This window comes from Apostichopus japonicus, chromosome 4, assembly GCF_037975245.1.
Source record: "Apostichopus japonicus isolate 1M-3 chromosome 4, ASM3797524v1, whole genome shotgun sequence".
Classification (NCBI taxonomy): domain Eukaryota; kingdom Metazoa; phylum Echinodermata; class Holothuroidea; order Aspidochirotida; family Stichopodidae; genus Apostichopus; species Apostichopus japonicus.
This window is the reverse complement of record NC_092564.1, coordinates 6982318-7004437: the sequence shown is the minus strand read 5'-3', so window position 1 is coordinate 7004437 and position 22120 is coordinate 6982318. Positions and strand designations below refer to the sequence as shown.

Here is a 22120-nt window from a genome sequence, read left to right as displayed (position 1 = left end):
CAAGATCCTCATTTTCCTTTGGAACCCCTCGTAGTTTTCAAACAACCACAACCCCCCCCCCCTCCCAATCGAGAAGGACTCCTTGTTCCCACATTTCGTGACGGTAATTAATTGTTTTGAGATCATCAAGTCACTTTCATACCCCTGATATATATTTCCCACACCGCGCCCTCCCTCTTTTTTCAATTTTAACCCCCTCATAATTTCATACTTCCACCTAACCCAACCCAACCCAGTCCACCCACCTACCCCAACTTGTTGTTCTCAGATTTCGTTTTGAAGTATTTTATTGATTCGAGATCTTCAAGTCACTTTGAAACTCCTCATTGTTTCCGGACCTTCTGTTTTTGCTGAAAGGAACTGGCTCGAATCAGTGTACCACCCAATAATTTATTTGTTTCTATCGAAAACTATTAACGCTTCCCTGTCTGAAACTACGAACTTCTCATAAGGGAAAATCGTTCCACTATTCCCCTCCCCCCACCCACCACCCCCCCCCATGCTTGTCCCTTCGCAAAATCACATTCCATTATTTCTTTGCTAAATTTGGGTGTGATTGCGCTCGGCGTACGAATAATTGGTTCTTTTCCACCGATCAAAGTTGTGGTCATTCCCAGCTTATTACAGTTTAGATAATATTTCGACAACTTTTAACCATACAAGTTGATTGGCTCGTGTCATTCGCCTATCGGACACTTTTTTCTCTTTCTTTCTTCAGTTTAATGATGGTCATAAATTCACACTTTTGCTGCATGACCTTTCTTGTTTTATTTCTGTGGATTTGATCAGGAATAATTATGGGATTTTGTCCAAGTTCGCGTCCCGTGGTAACAAGTACCTGTTCACCGACAATGTCCCAGGAGAAAAAACTGTGAAATTATGCAACGATATATCTTCCCCCAATAATCTGATCGGAGAGCGATGACTTTCCTTTCATCGGTCTGTCGATAGATTTATTTAACAAAAGGAGAGGACCCTCCAGCGTTTCGATCTATTTTGGAATGAATTATGGTCAATTGTTTTCAAATACTGTGGTTTAGCTTGTAGAGCAAAGTAAAAAAAAGTATATATATATATTTATGGCACGTTCCGAATCTCATCATCATCATCATCATTATTAACCGGAATTAACAATGAAACACACTAAGGTTGTACCGTTTAATACCAACATTTGTTAATATCTCGGTATACTTCTAAGGGCCCTGTCATGGAAAGGGGCAGGAGGTGGGGTGGGAGGGTAGTCGAGGATGGCGTGAGGCATCATCAGGTTGTCCCTTTCAATTTGCTTTTCGTACTCCCCCCCCCCCCCCTCTCCATGGCACAAATTGTCATCCGATTTGCTCAGCCTATCATGTCAGAAACTTTTATAGAATGAGAACAATTGGCGAGTAACTACTCTCTGGTATTGTTATGAAATCTTTAGGGACCGTCGTGTTCTCTTGATAGAAACAATCACCGAAACAGCTGTTGCCTTCCAGGAAATACACGGTTGGTAACATCATAGTCATGCCACGTCCTTAAGTGAATTCCATGCGCAAAATATATATATATATATATATATATATATATATATATATATATATATATATATATATATATATTACTTATTGATTTATGTTGCAGGTGCAGTGTCATGAAACCAGTGGCGTAGGAAGGTACTTTTGAGTGGGGGGGGGGGGGGGCTGAAGACTGATGGCCGGCCTGGGGGAGGGGTCTAAGGGGAGGGGGTGTATTTTCGATCGTCCACAACATTCCTCGTCTAGACAATTATCAAAGTAGCATATCCAATTTTTATTTTAATTGCAAACTAAAAACAAATATATATATTTTCAACTTTTATACCACTAAAAAAGAAATGGCCGACATTGTTATGGGAACTTACCGTCAATCACTGTTGAAAACTTTATCAAGATAAACACAACATTTTATTATAAACGTTTTCATAATAGTAAGAGGGATCATCTTCGAATAATTAGGAATGGTTACGTTCGTGGATTAAAATGTTTAATTCGACAGATGGTTTAGAGCTAACTGGTATAATTTGAAGTTACCAAACAGTACCTCATCTACCTCCGTTGAAGACATTTACTCTTTGATGAGAACATCTGTTTGATCCTAGATCGGCCAGGTTCTGACCCATGACCTCAAAGAAAGTTGTTTTGATGCATCGACAAAACCAATACGCCGATAGCTTCTCGTTTTTGCGTGCACGTTATAATTATACTATCATCAACTCTTATATTTATCAGTAAGTGATTTCTAACAAAACACTGATGTTTTGTCGAATTACGGAAAGGAGTAATTTCTTCACAGCGATCCACTGACTTTCAAGGTATTTACCATTAAAATACGATTAATCTATGGAAGGCTCCTTTAAGGCTAAATCGATGACGTCATCGGCAACTATAAGTGAAGGACTAAATGTTAAAATGAATCCATTTTGTTTCATAAATTCGTATTACTCAACTAATACAGGTTCTTCTAACTTCATACGAACCTCAGATCCCACTTGGATGTCATTCAACGCTATTTGTCCTTGACAAAGTCATTTGATGCCAATACAGTTCCATGGTTTCACACTGAGTTTTGTGTTACATCTGAGGAACCGATCTAGTAGTCTGTCTATTAGACTGAATTGTCCAGTCACATTAACTGATGAACCCATAGCTGTTTAAAGGGTGGTCATTAAGTTAAAATAATAAAATTAAAATAAAGTTATAGAAATCTCAAAATACAATTTTCTTTGAAACCAGAAAAGTGCGTTTTCATTATGAGATATCAAGAAAGAAGTTGGGCACGAACTGAACCAAACTCTACCCCGTCATTTGCTAAACTGAACCCATGGCTACAAAGATGGAAACATGATTATATAATATTTCGTTAGGCAGGCTATATATTATAATACGCAGACTGTTAACATTAGTAACACACTTGAGAGAAAACTCAAATACTATTTTCTCTTTGCGTTATAAATAATTTTATCTTTTTAATTCGGTCATCTTTATGGGATACACCTATATATAGTGTACCGTACCAATGGGGTCAAATTTATAGTTTTTCCAAAGGTGATTGCTCAGGAACAAAAGCGACAACTGTGGGTTGCAACTAATTTACACACACACATACATACACACACACACACAATAAACTTCACAAGTGCTTGCGAGATACTGACGAACCGTGTTCAATTTGTTTGTTAATTACTTTGTCGTGATGTTATTGTGGCGGTAAAATTTTATTTCCCTTTGATGTAAAATGGGAGCCTCTTTCTCATTTTCGAAATGTTGATATGGTTTGATACACTTACGGTTTTAAAACTGGACGGCTAACCGACTTGTTTTCAATTTGTGTTATGAATATTGCGGCGGAACTCATCCAAGAATTTAATTTTGACTATACGTTGCTTGCGTTTAGATTGCTGTAGACACTGATATATAGGATACAAATAACAGTCGGCTGCGATCGACAATATTATCACAAAACTAGTTTCAACATTTATTGAATGTTTGGCTTAAGTTTATTTTTTTATTTTTTTTATGAACCTCGTTCATTCAACTTTAGCTAGCTGCGTCGAGCAAGGGTGTTACGGTCCTTGCACAGTTCAGAAATAGGAGAGTTTGTGTGTGTTTGATTGTATTTATGTGTGTATGTATGTATATATAGGCTATATATAGGCTATACATAGGCTATATATATATATATATAAATATATATATAAATTCAATATATATATATATATATATATATATATATATATATATATATATATATATATATATATATATATATATATATAAAACAAGCCGTCCTGACTGTCTCAGTTAATTGTGAGACTTATGAAATCCTGCCCCAGACACTAGCATTGTTTTTTGACATTTCCAATGACAAGAAGAGACCTGATCCTATACCCTACCACTTTGCTGCCTTTTGGATTCAGTACACCCATAAACAATTCTGCGACGTTCTTGTTCATAAAGTGGTATAGTCACTCTGTTTATACTGGTTGCTATATATCAGGTAGCATCATACACAAACCGATCAATATAATGCAGAATACAAAAAAAAAAATAAGCTGGAGAAAAGTCATTCACTTCTGGAAGGTGAAAGTACTTCACACCTTGAATCCTCAAGAGTAACCATTGAGAGTCGTTGAACTTATTTACAGCACTACCATGGATATGTGCGGACCCTTTGCCCTCCATGCGCTCTTTGCGACAGTAAATTGGATGTTGCAGGTTCCATCCTCCAGGGGCCTGTTTGGTTAAAACTGGATACCGACCTGGTAAGAAAAAAAAAGCTACCGTACCAGCTGAACGCACTATCAGGAGTAACGGCATCTGGAAAAAATATCGAATACATTTTACTACCCGGCAACCTTACTCAAGTAGATCACCTTGCTCGAAAATGCAGGCCGCTTAAAGCGAAACAGTTCCTTCGATTTGGACATTTTTTTATAACCCTCCCTCATTGTTTTGAAGCAAAAAATGTGTTGAGAATTTACTTAATTGGTCATGAAGGAATAAAAATGTTACATTCAATTAATCATTCTATTCATTGACCGTCTTTATAGTATATAAAGGTACATACTACAGTACATGGAATTCCTATGTAATGGTACAGTGAGTAGAGAAAGTCTGTAGTAAATACCGACCGTATGTCCATCGTCGAACGCTCTCTACATCCGAAGGAGAGCAAGAAACTGCAGGCAATAGAGCTATTAACATGAGCAAATATCATAAATCCTCAATCACCCCTTTATTAATCACAAAGTCCAAATCTTAACAAATCATTAAGAAAGATTTTTAGTATTTTTATCCATCATATATGCGTTAATTCCAAATTAGGAAGCCCCACTTTATTCCTATAGTGTTTGTCTGTTCTAGAGCTTCTTACCGAAATTTTCTTTCAAAAGTGTTGGAGCCTATAACAGGTTAGCTATACCTATACGTTTACTTCTATAAGTTGCGCTATGGAACCTCCCATTACCCAGAGAACAGTATGCAAACATATAGATTAAAAAAGGAACAGCCTCGCAATTTCGTCGATTGCTAACAGAATTGTCATGTTCCCTCTTTTTCGGTGTAACCTTTTAATTCAGGTTTTTGCCTGAATTATTTCCAGATTATCCATTCACCAGGATTCTTCACTAGTTTTAACTAAGGAAGTCTTTTAAGATATTTACGATTTACAGATATCTTCTTAATAGAATGGATGATATCATGAAACATGGGAGGGGTATACGTGATAATATGTGCGTCATAATATATATGATGATATCCTCAAATGGAACTTTATGATATCAGAAATTAATGATAACATTAAACATGCCAAAATTCGTGATATGTGAGTCATATTCGTCGATATCATTAAATAAGATCAAATATGTCAAGAATTCGAATTTATGATATCATTAAATATGATATTCTTACGTCCATTTAATGGTAACATTAAACTGGAATTTACTGTATTAACTAGAATTCAAATTGATATCATTAATTAATGGTATGTACGTCCTATTTGATAATATCAATAAAAGGATATCAAGATATCAGGAATTCGAATTAATGATATCATTACTTGCAGTGTGTTTATATATATATATATTAGTAAACAAAAATGTTGATATCCCTGAATCACTCTTTTGATAACAAGTCTATTGCAAAGAAGACGTTTGTGAAATTGAACAAGTAAGAAACCAACTCATTTAAGCTGTTCTACACCTCTTGTATACAGACAGATTGAAATAGAGCTCATTTCAATTATAATCACAGACAAGTTATGATCTATGCATTACATTTAATGAGAGCGTGGTGGCCAATTGACTAAGGTATCGGACTCGTGATCCAAGGATTGGTGGTTCGATTCCTGCCTAGTTCATTGCGTTGTGTCCTTGGGCAAGATGTTTTATCTCACTTGCCGCTCTCCACCCAGGGGTTAAATGGGTACCTGTGAGGTAACTTGTCATTGGGCGCAGTATATAACTGCTGCCGACTGGAGGGATTGTCTCTGGGACATGTTATCATTGACCAGGGGTAATAAAACGTCTAAAAAGCGCTATATAAAAACAAATATTATTATATTATTATTTCCTCATGCAGATAATAAATGGAACATGAAATATGTTAATGAAACATATCAGATAAGTTATCAATACCTCATTTGACCTCACTTGGAAAACTTGACAAAAGATCAAACCAAAAATAATTACACCTCTGCTCTGTAGATGTGAATCAGAACAGAACTATTGCAAAGAAGACGAACAATCCTAATTTCGAATGAAAACATACAGGACGCAATTGATCTAAGCATGCAGATTTGCCTCTTGTTTCAAGAAATATCAAACCATCAGTTCAAAACACATCCGAGGCAAGATTTTTCAAATAAAACAAATGAGACAGAACTCTTGAATACCCCAGGTGACCTCTTCTTAAGGAATTGTAACTGAGAAAAAACCCTCCAATAAACAGATCACCCACAGCAGCTAGGTCTAAACTTAATATGTGTTCCTATACAGAGAAAATTAAAACACGAATAAAACGAAAAATATGACACAGATTAGACACACAATTACTGACTTATAACCCCAGTCGACCTTCTTGGAAAGAAATATCGGAAACAGTCTTGAAGAGTCAAACATAATTTTAAGTATAGATCATGTTGTGAGGCGGATTAACTTCTACCTCGGTTATCTTTGCTTCAGACGAAAATGAGAAATAAATTGTTCAAATCAAGCAGATCAGCCACGTCTGATGTATGCCCTACGTTGACGTCTCGCGATGTAAATTCTAAGCAGACTTTGAAATGAAAGGTATCAGAGATAAGTAATCCATTCCGCAGATATCCTGATACTTATAAATCAGAAAATAAAGACCACTATAACGGATGATCATGTTATACATCATGCAAAGAAGATGCATCGAGCAATCGGATTTTTTTTTTAATGAAACTCGCAAAATTCAGAAATAGACGTCAAATATTCAATGGTTCAGGCAAAATGGTTGGATTCTGTAAGGATTACTATAGTTAACGATTTCGTCATAATACAAGTTGACTCTGGCGTTTTTTTTCTCTCCAGTTTTGAAGATTGTGCTTCGGTTACTCACTTACTCTTTTTCGTATTCCTTTAACCCTTTTTCCAGTTGACCTTGGATATAAAGTGTTTACCTTCCATGCTATAAAAGTATATAAAAGTCTACATGTGTATGAATACTACGTGGTAATGATCTCATGCAATACCAAAAGTTCAGCCCACCCGAACCCCCGAAAGTCATTGACCTCTTCATTAAAAAGTGTCGTCGGTCAAAGGGATCTAATACCCAAAGCGAGTTATGAAATATTGACAGTAAAAATGATCCAGGCAGGAACAGACCAGAAGTACGAAAAACCTGGCTGAAATTGAATAAGAACAAACCCTTATATGCTGGAGTGTAACATAGTTGACAATAATACCCAGTGAGTCGAGTCTTGAGCTTGGTGTTTTTAAATTGGCTAGGATAGCTTTAATTGGCAAATATCCCTGTTACAATTGACCCGTGTCTTTGTTTACGTCGAATGTGACGTCACAACGTCTATTTATGAGTGACTTTTTCATCGGGTACAGAGCAATAATGTTGAACTGATTTGGGCGCTTGCATTGCCATAAGTGTAGTATGTATTTAATTTGTATGTATTACCAGTGAAGCATAATCTAACGTTTCTGCCTATTGTAAAGAACTGCTCCACACAACCCCCCCCCCTTCAAACCCACCCACCCCCTGCCGCACAAAAAACGAGGGAAAAATTATGTTAAGTTATACTCGTCTGTTAGTAATAGCTAAACCCTCTTCCCAAGCCTCTCCCAACTGCCACAGATATATATAAAATAAAATAAAAATACTTTGAAGCAAAACCTATAAGCAGAAAGAAATTTTATTGAATTATTTTTTAAATGTGTATGTTCCTCAATACCAAACATAAATAGCTTAATATCGGTCATTTTGTGTACAAACTAAAGAAATGTGTTATCAGACGAAACAGATAGATGTGTTTAGTGAGAGAGCGAGAGAGACAGAGATATGTGGAGAGGCTGTTTGCATAACTTATATTTCTTTCTGAGAGATTTTAATTTATGTTCTCCCTATTTTCCCTTCTTCTAATCCATCAAGTTACGTATGGAAGCACTTATTAAATGGAGGGAAACGGTAAGACTTAAGTTATAGATAATTTGAACATCAGACATACCTTCGCGTAACAGAATGAAAGTCGTTTTAACGTCTGCCCTTCCCTTTGTACATTCCGTTCCATAACTAACGAACTCAAGTGAATTGTATGACACCCTGATGCTGTAATACAATTTTCATTAGCCTACAAACTGACAATATACGACACTTTACAGCCTACACGTGGTGTCGTAACACGCAGATCAAAATACTGTGCGTTTGTAATTGATTTATTTATCTGCAATTCGACGCAAGAAAAACAATCAATAAAAACAAGTAACGCTGAATGTTGAAAATGAAACGTCGAGACTTGGTTTGGCTGGCGCTCAACTCATGTGATCGTTCAGTTCAGTAGTTTGGAAAGGAAATTTTCTGGAAAAATCAAATTAAATATCGTATAAATATAGAACGTATGTTAGGCTTAGGATGGTTAGGCTGCATATTTATTATGTATTAGAACCCTGGTATTCAAAAATGAGAAAACAAGGAAATATGACATAAAAACACTTAAACGTATCTTTCAAATTAATGTTGCTCTACATTATCATTATTATTAATATTAATATTTTTCTTAAATGACCTCCTTTTTTTTCTGTTCACAACAAAGATATTTTCAAGATTCTTCACTTCACAGATTATGAAGACCTGTTTAGACGCATATAAACCGCGGATAACCCTTTCATGCAATTTGCGATTTTTTTTTCTAATAGGCTATTATCAAAAAGTTGAGCAAATCAAAATTCTGCCTATATTACAATCATTCTTGATTATTTAACGCATTGTTATATTCAACGCCCATTATAAACCGTATAATAGTTCGGTTTTTGAAAATATCGCCACTTATGGATGGAGCTCACCTACATATACTACACTATATTACCAGAAGTGAATACATGGGGGAAAAACTGACCTCTATCTGAGACATGAGAAGTAGCTACCGCGCATGCGTAGGATATTCCAGCTAAAGGAAAACAAACACAAACACAATAAGTCTAATAGAGTTTTACGAAATGCTCATCGAGTTTTAGATGCATTGTTAAATTACACATTAATTCGTAAAAAATCAAGAAAGTGTAAATTTGGCTAGACTTTTACAAAATGAGGAAAGGGTTGATTAGTTGAGAGTTTTTTGTCTTAAACTAATTATAGTTCTTGCTTCCTGTTTCGTAACAATTTGTCTTATTTAAACTGAAAGATGTAACACGCATTGTTTGACATTATACCCTCCTTGTGTGTCTTCTTTCCTATTATTTTTCGTTAATTTTATTAATTAAAGTCAATACTTGGATTGGTATCCACCTCTTTTTTTATTTATTTTTGATCTGTTATAGTCTTTTTTGTAACTTCTTGGAGAATGAACAGAAGTTGAGAATTGTGTACAACCGATGTAAAGTTTGACTAAAAAGCAGATAAATTTCAACCGATAAATATTACAAAATATATGACAGGAATCCAACTCCTATATGCCAAATATTAATAGTCAAGAAAATTGAAACTGGGTAAATATAAACAAAGCATTACCCCGTTGATTATGAAAAGTCTCAAAAGTGCCCATATTCATAATTAAAAGTGCCATGCATTTAGTTTTAGCAAAATAAATTAACCTTTCAAGTTTTGTTATTGAAACAACTGTCCTTTGTTGAATTAACTATATACTTCAAAATTGTCCTCTTGTTCAAATACTGGAATTGATGGTACGGGAGTATCCATAATTCTGTCGGAAATGTTCTATGTAAATTTGTGGACTAGTTTTTTTCCTCAAATCAAAGTCACATATCCCACTGACAATCGAAGTTCCCCCCTCCGATGGATTGAAACGCTCTTCCATCTCTCTAATGTCGTCAGGTTAGAGAACAGATGAAACGTGTCATTTTTTACTGACTGATCACTGTGCCTGCACCCAATCACCCACCCACCAACCCACATCCCCCCCCCCCATCACCCCGCTCGCTCCCGCAACTCCTGATCATTCCCCCACAACCCCTAGCATATAATTTGCATATACGGTATAACTGAAAATTAAGTTAAATATTTTAACACAAGTGACATTTCGCTATTTCGAATGACTTCAAAGAAATAATAAATTACTTACCGAGCAAGAATCAAGAAAGCAAATGCCTGTAATAGTGCTGAACTTGTTGTTCCCAACATGCGACAACATAATCTCTTAATTGGGAAAAGAGGTAAACTCCATGCTCGATTTAAAATAATTTGCTTTCGACTTCATTCGGTTAATCTAACGTATTCATTCCAATTTAGGATTTATCTCCAAGGAATACCGAAGCCATTTATAGACTGAACTTGAGATCCAGTCAATGCGGGAAATGTCTGAAGAGCAATTTGTAATTCTGCGTTGAATCCGACTGAGATGTGGCGTCTGTTCGTGCACCAAAATACTTTCTGGAAATCTGATATAATAAACACAGAAAAGGAGGTATATGAAGACACACACGCATATATATATATATATATATATATATATATATTTATATATATATATATATATATATATATATAATATATATATATATATATATATATATATATATATATATATATATATATATATATATATATATATATATATATATTTATATATATATATATAAAAATGAATATATATATATTCAAAGTATCTCTTTCGAGATCCGGCTTTAGGAATCTCAAATGATTTTCGAGTTGGTTAGCATCATGTTTGATCTCTAGAGTAAGGCAAAATATGTCACCAAAAACAGAACTAGTATTGTTCGATACAGGTGTAAAACGCCTACAGTGAAATTACGACCTTCCTTACCGGTTTCGAACCTCTGGACATACAATCAGCGTCCATGACCTAGATGGTTAGGGTGTCCGTGTACAAAGCGGGAGGCCCGGGTTCGAATACCGGTGGAGGCTGGAAGTTTTTTCACTGTTCTGGATTTTCCTTCTCATTACGTTTTCATTTATATATATATATATATATATATATATATAAATATACAGATATATACAGATACATATGCATTTATTTATATATATTTATAATTATATCACTATGCATGTTATATGATTGTATATTAAAAAAATTAGACTAACTAATTACTGTGAGAATGGAGCTAACACTGCAATAACTTTATAATAGTGAGTCATTTAACTCACCACTGATAAGAATTGAATCGTCGTACCGTCGTATCGTCGTACCGACTCGTAATAGCACATAGCACATGTTATATCATCATATTACTTACTGTGAGAATGTAATTGAGCCAACACAATGCAATAACTTTATAATAATGTGACACATTCTTAATACGGTACTTACAACAATGGAGCCCTCGAACCGGGTCTTACTTTAGCAACATGCTTTAGTCTTACATATTGCCTTTAGACTAAATTCTTCTAAATTCTCACTTCTATGACAACAGGGCTTCGTATTAACATATATACACCTTGCCATCATTATTGGTCTATATGTGTGTGATAGAGATCAAAGTCATGAACAACTTCCTTTCAACAGCTAAGAAAAATATGATTCCCTTTTGGCAGATTCGCAAATTTAATGTTTCTTCACACAAGATGCCGCATGCAGGCTTCATCAAGTAAACTATGACGTCATCGAGCCACATGCGCTTCATTTTGTCTTATTTTTGGTCTTTATTAATTTACAATGCTTATTTTCTATCATGTAGATTGGGTTGTTCATATGCTGAATCTAAAGTATCGAAGCTCTTAACATGGTATAACTATGGAAGGGGTTGTATACCATTAGTCAACAGTTAACTTCATAAGGTCCCCAGTTCGAGTCACTCCAAGATTAATGTATGTCGTCCAGTTACAGAGTTGTTGACAATTGACAATTCAAAATCATGGACGTTAAATATGAATGTAAGAGACTGACTTCGGTCAGCTTGCGGCTTTGATTAGCCAATGAGGCTTCTTCGCGAGTTCCTGCTTGCATGAGGATCTTAAATACATACATATACATACATACTTTGGAAATATGAAACCAAAAAACAAAGATGACGTCAGAAGATTTCAGGTCCTATAATGGACACTATGGCATCACAAGTTTACAAAATATAACAGCTGCCCGGTATGACATTAAAACCGAGCTAGATTTCCTTAGTTTGGTAAGGGGAGATGTTCCTCAAAAAGGTACCTATAATATATGCTAAAAGATGATGGCTAGGTTTGTGTCGCCCTTAAACATCGTTAGTGTGTCATTATTTATTCCCTTTCTATAAGGGACTCGTGCTATACGTAAAAGCGCTTATGATCTATATACGGTCACAGGCTTGATGTTAAGGGATTGAGGTTGAGAAAGGACCCTGCATAGTGTCTGGTTTTCATGCCCTGCAGACTATATCTTGGGTGACTTTTCTTAATTAAAATAAAGTAGTGTGTAATTAGAATACGCTTTTCATCGTTGTCAGCTTTTTCTTGGAAAATGACAAGCGTGCTGTCTTATCATACGTCTTTACGTGGAGCCAATCCCATATCTTATACATAAGTTAAAGTTGAAGCAATCAGTCACGGTTTCAAATCAATATTTCTCGGAAAGAAATGCTTCTTTGTGTAGTTAGTTAATGAAAGTCATTTATTTGAGAAATAAAACTCAGATATATGTTTTACCAAAAAAAACCCATTAAAATCAGAACTGGATTTTCATGATATTTACACAATATATAAAAAACACGTTTTCTCATTAAATGCCGGTTATTTTGTATTAAGTGTCAACTTTGAAAATTAAAAGCATTAGGTGATCAATCCGTGAAGAATAAAATCCACAATTGGAAAACGTTTAACGTGTTGGGTAATTTATGATTTATATTTTATTATTTATATCCAAATTAATATCAAAGCAGGTGTTATTTTTCAATAATATGAGCGCGTACAGAACCCGTCCGTACTCAATAAATTCAGTTGTGGTTAAATTATACACCAACGAACATATTATATGTATATATATATATATAGCACTATTGAATGCGCAACCATGCATGCATGGTATATCAAATTGTAGGTATATATGTAAAAAAAAAATCTGTCTGTCGATAATTTCGTTATTGGTTTTAATTATTCATACACTATGATAAATTACTGTTGTAACAGGCAGCGATATATTTGAGATGTATTTATTGACAATAGTGTTTTCAAAAGTGTAATTATGGCAGCTATTACTATTACGCATTATTACACTGCCGTTGGACTGATCTTCTAATGGTTTCCTATTTTTTCAACAAAAAAATCAATTTAGTTACAACAATATTAATATTAACATTATAATTGTTGTTATAGTTATGCCACAGATGCAATAGTACGTATAGATTAAGGGGATTATTTTGAATTTATTTTGTTTTAGATTACTAAACCGTTTTATGTAAAAACCGTCACGTTATTGAATAAGAATAGTAAGGGGCACAAGGGGGTGGGTGAGGGGGAGGGGGTGCACCCACCTCCCATCGAAAAGGAAACGATTAATGATAATCACGATATGCCACAAATTATTTTGGAAATATCTAAAATGGATATTGAACATTATTCATGACTTTTATAACTGTGAGATTTCTGTCTCCATGTTGGTTTCTTGAAGACGGTTTTTTGATTCGACAGCTCCACTCCATCCTCCCCAACTCAGAGTTTGTATATAATATAAGAGTTTACATAAACCTAAGTCTACTTACGAAAGCATAACGTTTGAACCTTTTTTGAGCAACTTTAGAACGTAACGATGCTGTTAATATTGTTACAGATTCAGGATTTCTATTTCAGCAAAGTTCACGATTCACATAAAAAAAGATATGTTGACTTAGATGTAAATGGACGGAATTTGATGAACCACTTTCGAAATATTACAACCCAAGGGTTCCGAGCCGAAACATATACACCTCTGTAAAAATTTAGTTAAATCTATATATGTTAGTATTAGAAGGCTTTGTTAGTAATAAACTCACTGTAATGCAATTTTAGTTTAGAAAGTAAATAATAGAGGGTTATATTTATTTCGACAGCTAACAAGGAGATAAAAAATAGGGGGGGGGGGAGTTGTAAACAATAGGTAAAACAAAGCTTGAACGATTGAAATGTCAGTTCGGATTGTTATTTAACATATTTAATTATTAAACTAAAGTTGATAAATTTAAACTAAAATCCACATTTCCTACCGTTCATTAGTGCGGACAAATTTATACATGATAACTTCAGAAAAAGTCAGATAATAAGTAAACATATTTTGTACACAAAGGTTTTCTTTCCTTGTAGTTTCTGTTACTTGTCATTCAGTCTCTGAAGATGATCCTGCTATAAGATCGAAACGTCAGGCCCACTTACATTTACACACCCAATAAACCTTCTCAACAAATAGTTAGGATATTTAAATTAGGCTACGGTCCGCAAACTGTGGGGTGTGACCACACGATTTTGTTTGCCCAAAAAATGTTCTGTTGGTCTGGGGATATCTCCAGACTTTGAACAATTTATCTACATATCTATCAGTTTGCAGGCTTCCATAGTCCAAGCTAGTTTCCATACACTCATGACAACCGATTTACTGATGGGTGGGTCTGGTACATTGTGGCTAAGCCCATGGGCCTAAACGTTTGTGGACCTGAGATGACAAAACACAACGTATCTGTTTTCGTCGTTTTTTAAAATAAATTTCTGTTGCAGTGTAGGCCTACGATGATACATTGATGAAGCACTATAGGTCCACTGAATGTCAAAATGTGGCTTCGATTTTTAATAGCTTTGTTTTTGGTTCCTTTGCATGGCCACAGATACATTAAAACGTTTGCAGAACATTTATCGATGTTTTAATAGTCCTACATGTTTCACAAATAGTTGAGAAATTTCTATTCAGTAGTTAAGATTGCTCCGGTGTGAAATGATGTGCAGTTTCATATGAAAGGACATTTGTCTAATATTTGAAACTATTTTGGTGTCATTTTTGAAAAGAAGAATTGGAAGAGTAGAGAGAGCTCATTTTCATGTTTTTCTTTTCTATATGTCAAATATTTTTTAATTGTAGAGAACTATTAATAATTGATTAAGGAAGGAAATATCAGCTAACGTAATGTACTTAGAAATTTAACCTACACCTGTTAAGCTTATTAATAAGATAGATACTTTCCAAATTGTCAATTCATAAAGAAATATCACAAAAGAAAACTACTAAATATCTTAATATTAAGGTTTTGGGTGAAGTTATTCCCCATGTTTTTGCTTATTATTAAAGCTTTAAATCTATTCTACAATTTGATTACGTGAATAAAGAAAAAATATGAAATTAGTCTTAATTTTATGCAATTGTGTTATGTGTTGGTCAACTAACTGAAGTGGGTGCATCTCAAACCTTTGATCACGAGCGTAACGTAACATTCATAAACCATTTAAATGCCATTTATTCATGTTTACCCCCTCCCCCACACCCCTTCCCCTGCTACCTTCTTTGTATGTTGAAATCTTGATATATAATAACAAAATAATTGGAAATAACAGGATGTCTGGATCACAGCAAAAAAAAAAAAAAAAAATACCGCTATGCCTTAATCTAAAGTGTCTAGAATATTGCAAGCATTCTCTCACAGTAGCCTATATATGTTAAACGAACACAGTTCGTTTATAGCTTTAGAAATATATATATTCCCTTCCGTAGGGACTCCAGGTACTAAACTTGACGTAATACCTCTGTTGTGATCACATGGTTACGGTCTCGATGTAAGGGGTAGAGAGAGGGGATCACGTCTTTCGTATATTCCCAAGTTCTATCATAGGTTACTTTTCTGAAAACGTACCTCAAAGCGTAAAAATTGGATTATTGATTTATTACTCACATATTTACAGGTTTGCGAGGACTAAATTATTCATTTTCTCTCTTAAATGATTGAGTAAATTTGCTTTTTTTATACAAATTCCGTGATGTAATTTTTTTGCCCAAATTGGTGCAACAAGCTGGTACTTAGCTCAGCTACTTAATAACAATCACAACAACTGTAAACCAGACTCTTATATGTAAATTCTACAGGGTTATATAATGTAAGGTATACATTTCATATAAAAGATTGGCATGGACTATGAACAGTGGGTATGTTACTTTCGGTTTGAGAAAGTTGTAGACTTGCTCTAGATATTAAACATCTTCTGAGTCTACTGCACTGTGTACCAGATTCCCTACACTCCCCTGATTCTGTGACTGGTAAAATCTTGATGATAGAAAGCTTAAAGAAGAGCGAAATCGGCAGAGCTGATATTGGAAAAAGAAAAGGTAACAGCTGCGAAGAAGTAGTGTTTCATAAGAAAATTATTTTCATTTTTAGGTATACCAATTAAGGTAAAAAACCAACATATCATAGTTACATATTCTAACTATATTAACGGAATAAATTAACTGGTCCTTGTTATAGTTGTAAAGGTGTGAAGAAATAACTTTTCTTAAAGTTCAGACATTCTTTTATATTTATATGGATAATTTTATCTACAAACTTCTCTGTGGCTAATTGATACAGCCATATCGATATAGTTTACCTCCTCCTTTTAATGAAAAAAAATGTTCAAATGACAAGCACATGCAAAATTCACCTAAGATCATTTAAAAGAATGTCACAAGGTGGTTTTAAAACATTACTTGACATAACTGATGAACTAATAAAAATACATTTTTATGCCTTCGTCTTGAAATTAAGTCCATCAGATGCCTTTTTCTAAGAATAGAATTCTTTGTTTTATATTTATATATTTCTTTTATCATGAATATTCATAAAAGAGACAGAGAGTTAATATATTTGAATATTAATTTCATAACGCCTTATAGACCTACAAACAGAAGGAATAATATTTTTTCTTGTAGCAATGTTTTTAGTTATTTTGTTTTAAAAATAACTGTCGCTCCGGTTTTGTGTAACTTTCCTTCCCAACACCTGCAGTGGCGATTAGAATTGGGTTTAATAATTCATTTTCTCATCATTTTAATTCACTGGGGCTACGGCGAATGTTTAAGCTTGTCTTTACTATTCATGAGTATTTATTGATTGATGAGATTTTGATTCAAAATTTATGGTTTGAAATAACAATAGAAACATGAAGTGGATTGATACGGGGAGAAAAGCGTATATATAAATAATATATTAAAGTCGGCGTTTTAATTGGTCCAATTACGCCATAAACAAATTAAGTAGTATCAGATTATTTTACCAACATAATTTCTTAATATAATTGAACAAATCTTATATTTTACATTTATGATTTGATATTAAAGAATTTCAATGTCTTTTTAAGTTTCCTGATGCTCATTGTATTGAAAGTAAAATGACAAAATTTCCAACAACATGAACAAGCAACATAGACAGAGGAAACTGGGGGAAAATGCAATTTCAGCAACTGATATCATAAGTAGAAGCATTAATCACAAACATCAAAGTAAAAAATTATTCTGGAATTATTATCTTGGTAAATTTATTTGTGATTACAAACCACAATAAACCAAACTTCACAGTATCTATATACGATCAATTTATGGAAATTGATATGTATTTTTGCTAAGTATTTTGAGCTGGCTACGGGCATGATATTAGGTCATAAATGTTTCTGCTTAATATATATGGACTAGTATATATTCTTATGTTTTCAGATTTCTTTTTAATTTTTATTATTTATTTATGTTTTGGTCGTAAGTTGGATTCTGGTTACGATGCATTATCGCTATAAAATGAAACCCAAGCCGCGTTGAATATATATTAAAAAACCATACATAACGTCTGTAAAACTTTAACCAACATATCATGAATATGAATTCGATAACATTGTTTACATTGTGAGTAAGTTTTGTTTTTATTCAACATAGAGAATTATTGCATTGATTGGGATATCTGTTTACAATTTTAATCTATATTGTTGAATATTTATCTTGCTACATCCTTAAGATTTACAAGTCAATAACAAACAAATGTCATTGACTGTACAAATGACATTCTTTGGGATCATTTCTTCCAAAATAAATTTCCATCTCAAATTACTCTCTGAATATTTTGGAAACGAACATTTTTAATGGCATGCATGTCAAGAAAGAATTATGTAAACATAAATTGCCAATATTTTTTTTATAGTGTTTCATAAATACCAGGACAGAGAAGAGACCTAACTGGACGTGGCAACGTTAACTTCATCATAAGAACCAAAAAAAACCTCATGGTTTGATTCAGCAAAAAAAAATAAAAATAAAAAAATATAAAAAAATATAAAAAATTCGAAGTCAGATGATTTTATTGATAAAAGGATTACAAATATATAATGTATACAAATTGATGCATAAACCGTAAAGGCACACTCATTCTTTCGGTAAGAATTATTTTTATTTTTTGTATTTACATTTCTTTAAGCTTCACAGAAGACGTTATATACAGACGATTGACTGTTTAACTGTCTCTGAGTAAATATGTATCTCAGTTTGTATAGACTATACAGACTATCATTATAATATCAGAATATTAGTTTACCGAAGACAAATGTAATCATAATGCAATCACCCTAATAAAAAAGAGCCTGCTCATGTTTCAGGTTATAGAAAAAAACGTAAATTAATTCAAGATTTGCAGACAATATTTTCGAACGAGGGAGAAGTGATTTCGATTTATTTACTTATTTCTATGAAACATTCAAATCACTTTGTATGTATTTATATATGTATTAACATGTATTTATCATGTTTATATACACACACACACACACACATATATATATATATATATATATATACATGTAAATACATATGTAAATACATATATAAATACATACAAAGTGACAAACAGAATTGACTTACCTTTCAAAAGTTGTGCAAAGAAAGCAAAACAAACCCAAGGGAAAAACACAGTCTTCAGTTCACAATTTGACTAACGTTTTGTTTTTAAAGATAAAGCACATAAATATAATTTATATAAAGATAATACAAAATTGTATTCTACACCGAAATACACGCAATCAAAGTATGTAACGTTACTGTAAGCCAACGTGACTTGTACGTCGGGGTCGGTTTCCGCAAGGAAATGAAACCGCGTCGATTGCCACTTACGGAATAAAAAAAAATATGTATACGTGAGTTTGTGATTGAAGAAGTACACCTACTTTACAGCCCCCCCCTCCTTCACCCCACCCCCAAATGAGAAAAATGCACTTTTTGTACGATAATTAAGTCCAGTTATTCAGTTGGGAGGAAATAAAGTATGTAGCTTCATTGAATGTTTAATATAATTGTGTGTATAGATATAATTATGTGAATCAAATAGATAGCATGTTCAAATATAGGTCTTGGAGGATCGATCCAGTTAAACTCAAGACAAAGTCCGTGGCTATATTGTGGCTATTTTTTGTGGTTTTGTTAATTCTAGCATTTTACTTGCAATGCTACGTTGTCTTTGTTTGCGATGTATGGGGAGGGGAAAGGTGAGGGGCATGCAAAGCCCAAACATTAGTAGTGTCGTCTCGTCCGCTCTTTTCGCTTTTTCAAGGAAACATCTTACTCAGAAAATTTTGGTGTACTATGATTTTAAGTCCCCACTTTATTTATTCAAAGATTTAGTTGAAATATTCCTCAGTAGTAATAATTGTCACAATGTATACTTTAATAATATTGCATTCATAAATTCTATTTTTCCCAGTATTTTGCTCAAAGCCTTGTATAAATGTTCGGCTTTAATTTTGTTGTTTTTGCTGTTGTTTATTTGCTATTGTGTGTTAAATTACCCAAGATTTTAATACTATTATATTATTACTTAACAAAATGTCCAAAAGAGAATAATAGGATCAGAATTGGTCGAAAATAATTTTATTTCAGTTCAGTATAAGAACAAAGGAAACGTTAAACAAAAACGGAGACGGATTAGAACCTTTTGAAATATATATTTACTTTTTAAAATTTACCTGCTTTCTTAATTTGATCAACAATGGTACACTATGATCATAATTAAATGATTTATTTTCAAGATACAGTAGAAATAATTGCGTACGTTTTAATTTACCGTTGTTTTTAATTTCTTTTCTAGTTTGAAAGAAACCTTCCTGCCATCATTTGTTTGTTTACTTGCTTGTTTAATGTTTGTTTCTCTTTTTTTGTCACACTCTTTGAAATATTTCGTTTTTCTCATATATGTAAACAATACTTCACTTGTTATATACCTTTTCCAATAATGCGTATAACTTAAAATACTCCAATCAGAAAATATTAAAATTGTGTAGTTTTCAGATGCAAAATAACAGTAAACATGAAAGTACATTTATTGTTTAGCCTTTTAATTTAAATTTTAAAACAAAACAGAGTAAGTAAATTAATCAGAACGCAACAGAAAACCCCCTTCTCCCTTAGAAAAAAGAATAAAGAAAAAGAAAGTTATTCTAAAGGATCAGTTTAAGTCCACCTTAAATATACTTCTAAATCTAATACTTTAATATGCGTTCACTGAATAATCATATGAATTATTATATCCTAATTCAATAGTTGTTTTTGATCCCTACAAAGTCATGATTTCGACCGAACCAACTGATTAATTGATATCGCCCTCATTATATTCCTCAAGTCTGTCTAGCCATATTTTTTTTATGACAAATTCACGTATCGTTTGTCCAAATATTAAATAGTGAAAAACTTGCTTAATTACAAATTGAGGGGGTCGTTCCAAAACGTGCATAACGAGCGTCATTAACCATGAAACAGGTTGTCTCTTACTGAATTAAAGAGCGTGACAAACTATTATGGATGAAGAGAGGAATTAAAAAACAAACGCACGTAAGAAGCAGGGAAACGCAAAAACAACGTTATTGCAAAAGCAATAGATGTCTTCATATATCATAGTTAAATATTTATTAAAGATAGAATTAAATTCCCAACAATTGAAAATTTTCTTTATGATACTACTTGTAATCAGAGGACAATTTGAAAAGCCAAGTTTGAAATGAAAATCGTTTACTTTGGATTCAGATGCCCAGAATTGGAAACTTTAAAGGGAGACAGATAGAGAAAGGAAAAGATGCAGAGGAAGATGGAGGGGTGGGGGATGGGTGATGGGGTCCGGGGGGGGGGGGGTTATAAAGTACCGTGAACAACTAGCCACTGGTATTGTGGTGTCAACAAGATTCTAGTAAGTTTACAAGGACATATATCCGCCCTTCGCTGTTATAATTTACAGAATACACGGCAATGGTTTTCACTATTGTTTGTATTAAAATATATACTTTTACGTATAGTCTATACTATAACCTACAAAAATTAAATGTTATATAAATATAAAAAAAAGTCTCACCATATCTGTATGCGGGCGTGAAAAAAAAAATGCATATAAAGTTGATATTTCCCTGAGTTCACTTAACACACGTCTGTTTATCGACCAATAAAAATTAAGTATCCGGCTCGTTGTACAGTACGGCTGCGCAGATTTGGATTGTATATGAATATTTAATAACTCTCCATGGATTGATTAAGTGACATGGCTGTTAAATCAATAGTGACCGCGGTGGATAATAAACGTGTGACGTAAGCAATCTTGTTCACCTTTAGTCTTCCGATTGGCCAAAGCCCGAAGAAGAAGAAGAAAAATGAAGAATGAAAACGTGGAAAAAGAAATGGATTTGATGGCGACTTTGGTTTTGAACTTTCACACTAAGAGTGCTTGGGAAAGACCCAAAAGTTGGTATACGGTTTTGCTGTACTGTTAGGAAACCCAAACTACAAAATAATTATTTATCCAAAAGGTACAGTTTTTTTGATGGGAGAAAGGACTCAAGTTTTATTTTTGGTTTTGGTCAAAAGTTGAAGCAAAATCCTTCCTGCGAGTACACCTGTGGGACTATTCTTTCAAGCTAATGTGACAACGAACTTGATTGACCCGGAAGTAAATCTCCGTACCTGGTCACCCAACCAAATGAGACTGAACTGACAGAGAGTTCCACAATACACAGAC

At 33.7% G+C, this 22120-nt stretch overlaps 1 long non-coding RNA gene across 4 annotated transcripts; it reads right to left on the bottom strand.

Moving 5' to 3' along the window:
• Positions 1–3808: 3808 nt before the first annotated feature.
• Positions 3809–21928, bottom strand: LOC139966298 (uncharacterized). 4 transcript variants are annotated; one of them, XR_011792539.1, is made up of 5 exons: positions 18991–19221; positions 10291–10606; positions 9109–9159; positions 8221–8570; positions 3809–4279 (listed from the first exon to the last, which is right to left on the bottom strand). It is a non-coding gene; the product is annotated as an uncharacterized lncRNA (long non-coding RNA). The 4 variants fall into 4 exon arrangements; XR_011792540.1 differs by lacking the exons at positions 3809–4279; positions 18991–19221 and adding an exon at positions 21464–21928 and having other exon boundaries at positions 4621–8570; XR_011792537.1 differs by lacking the exon at positions 3809–4279 and having other exon boundaries at positions 4621–8570.
• Positions 21929–22120: the final 192 nt, after the last annotated feature.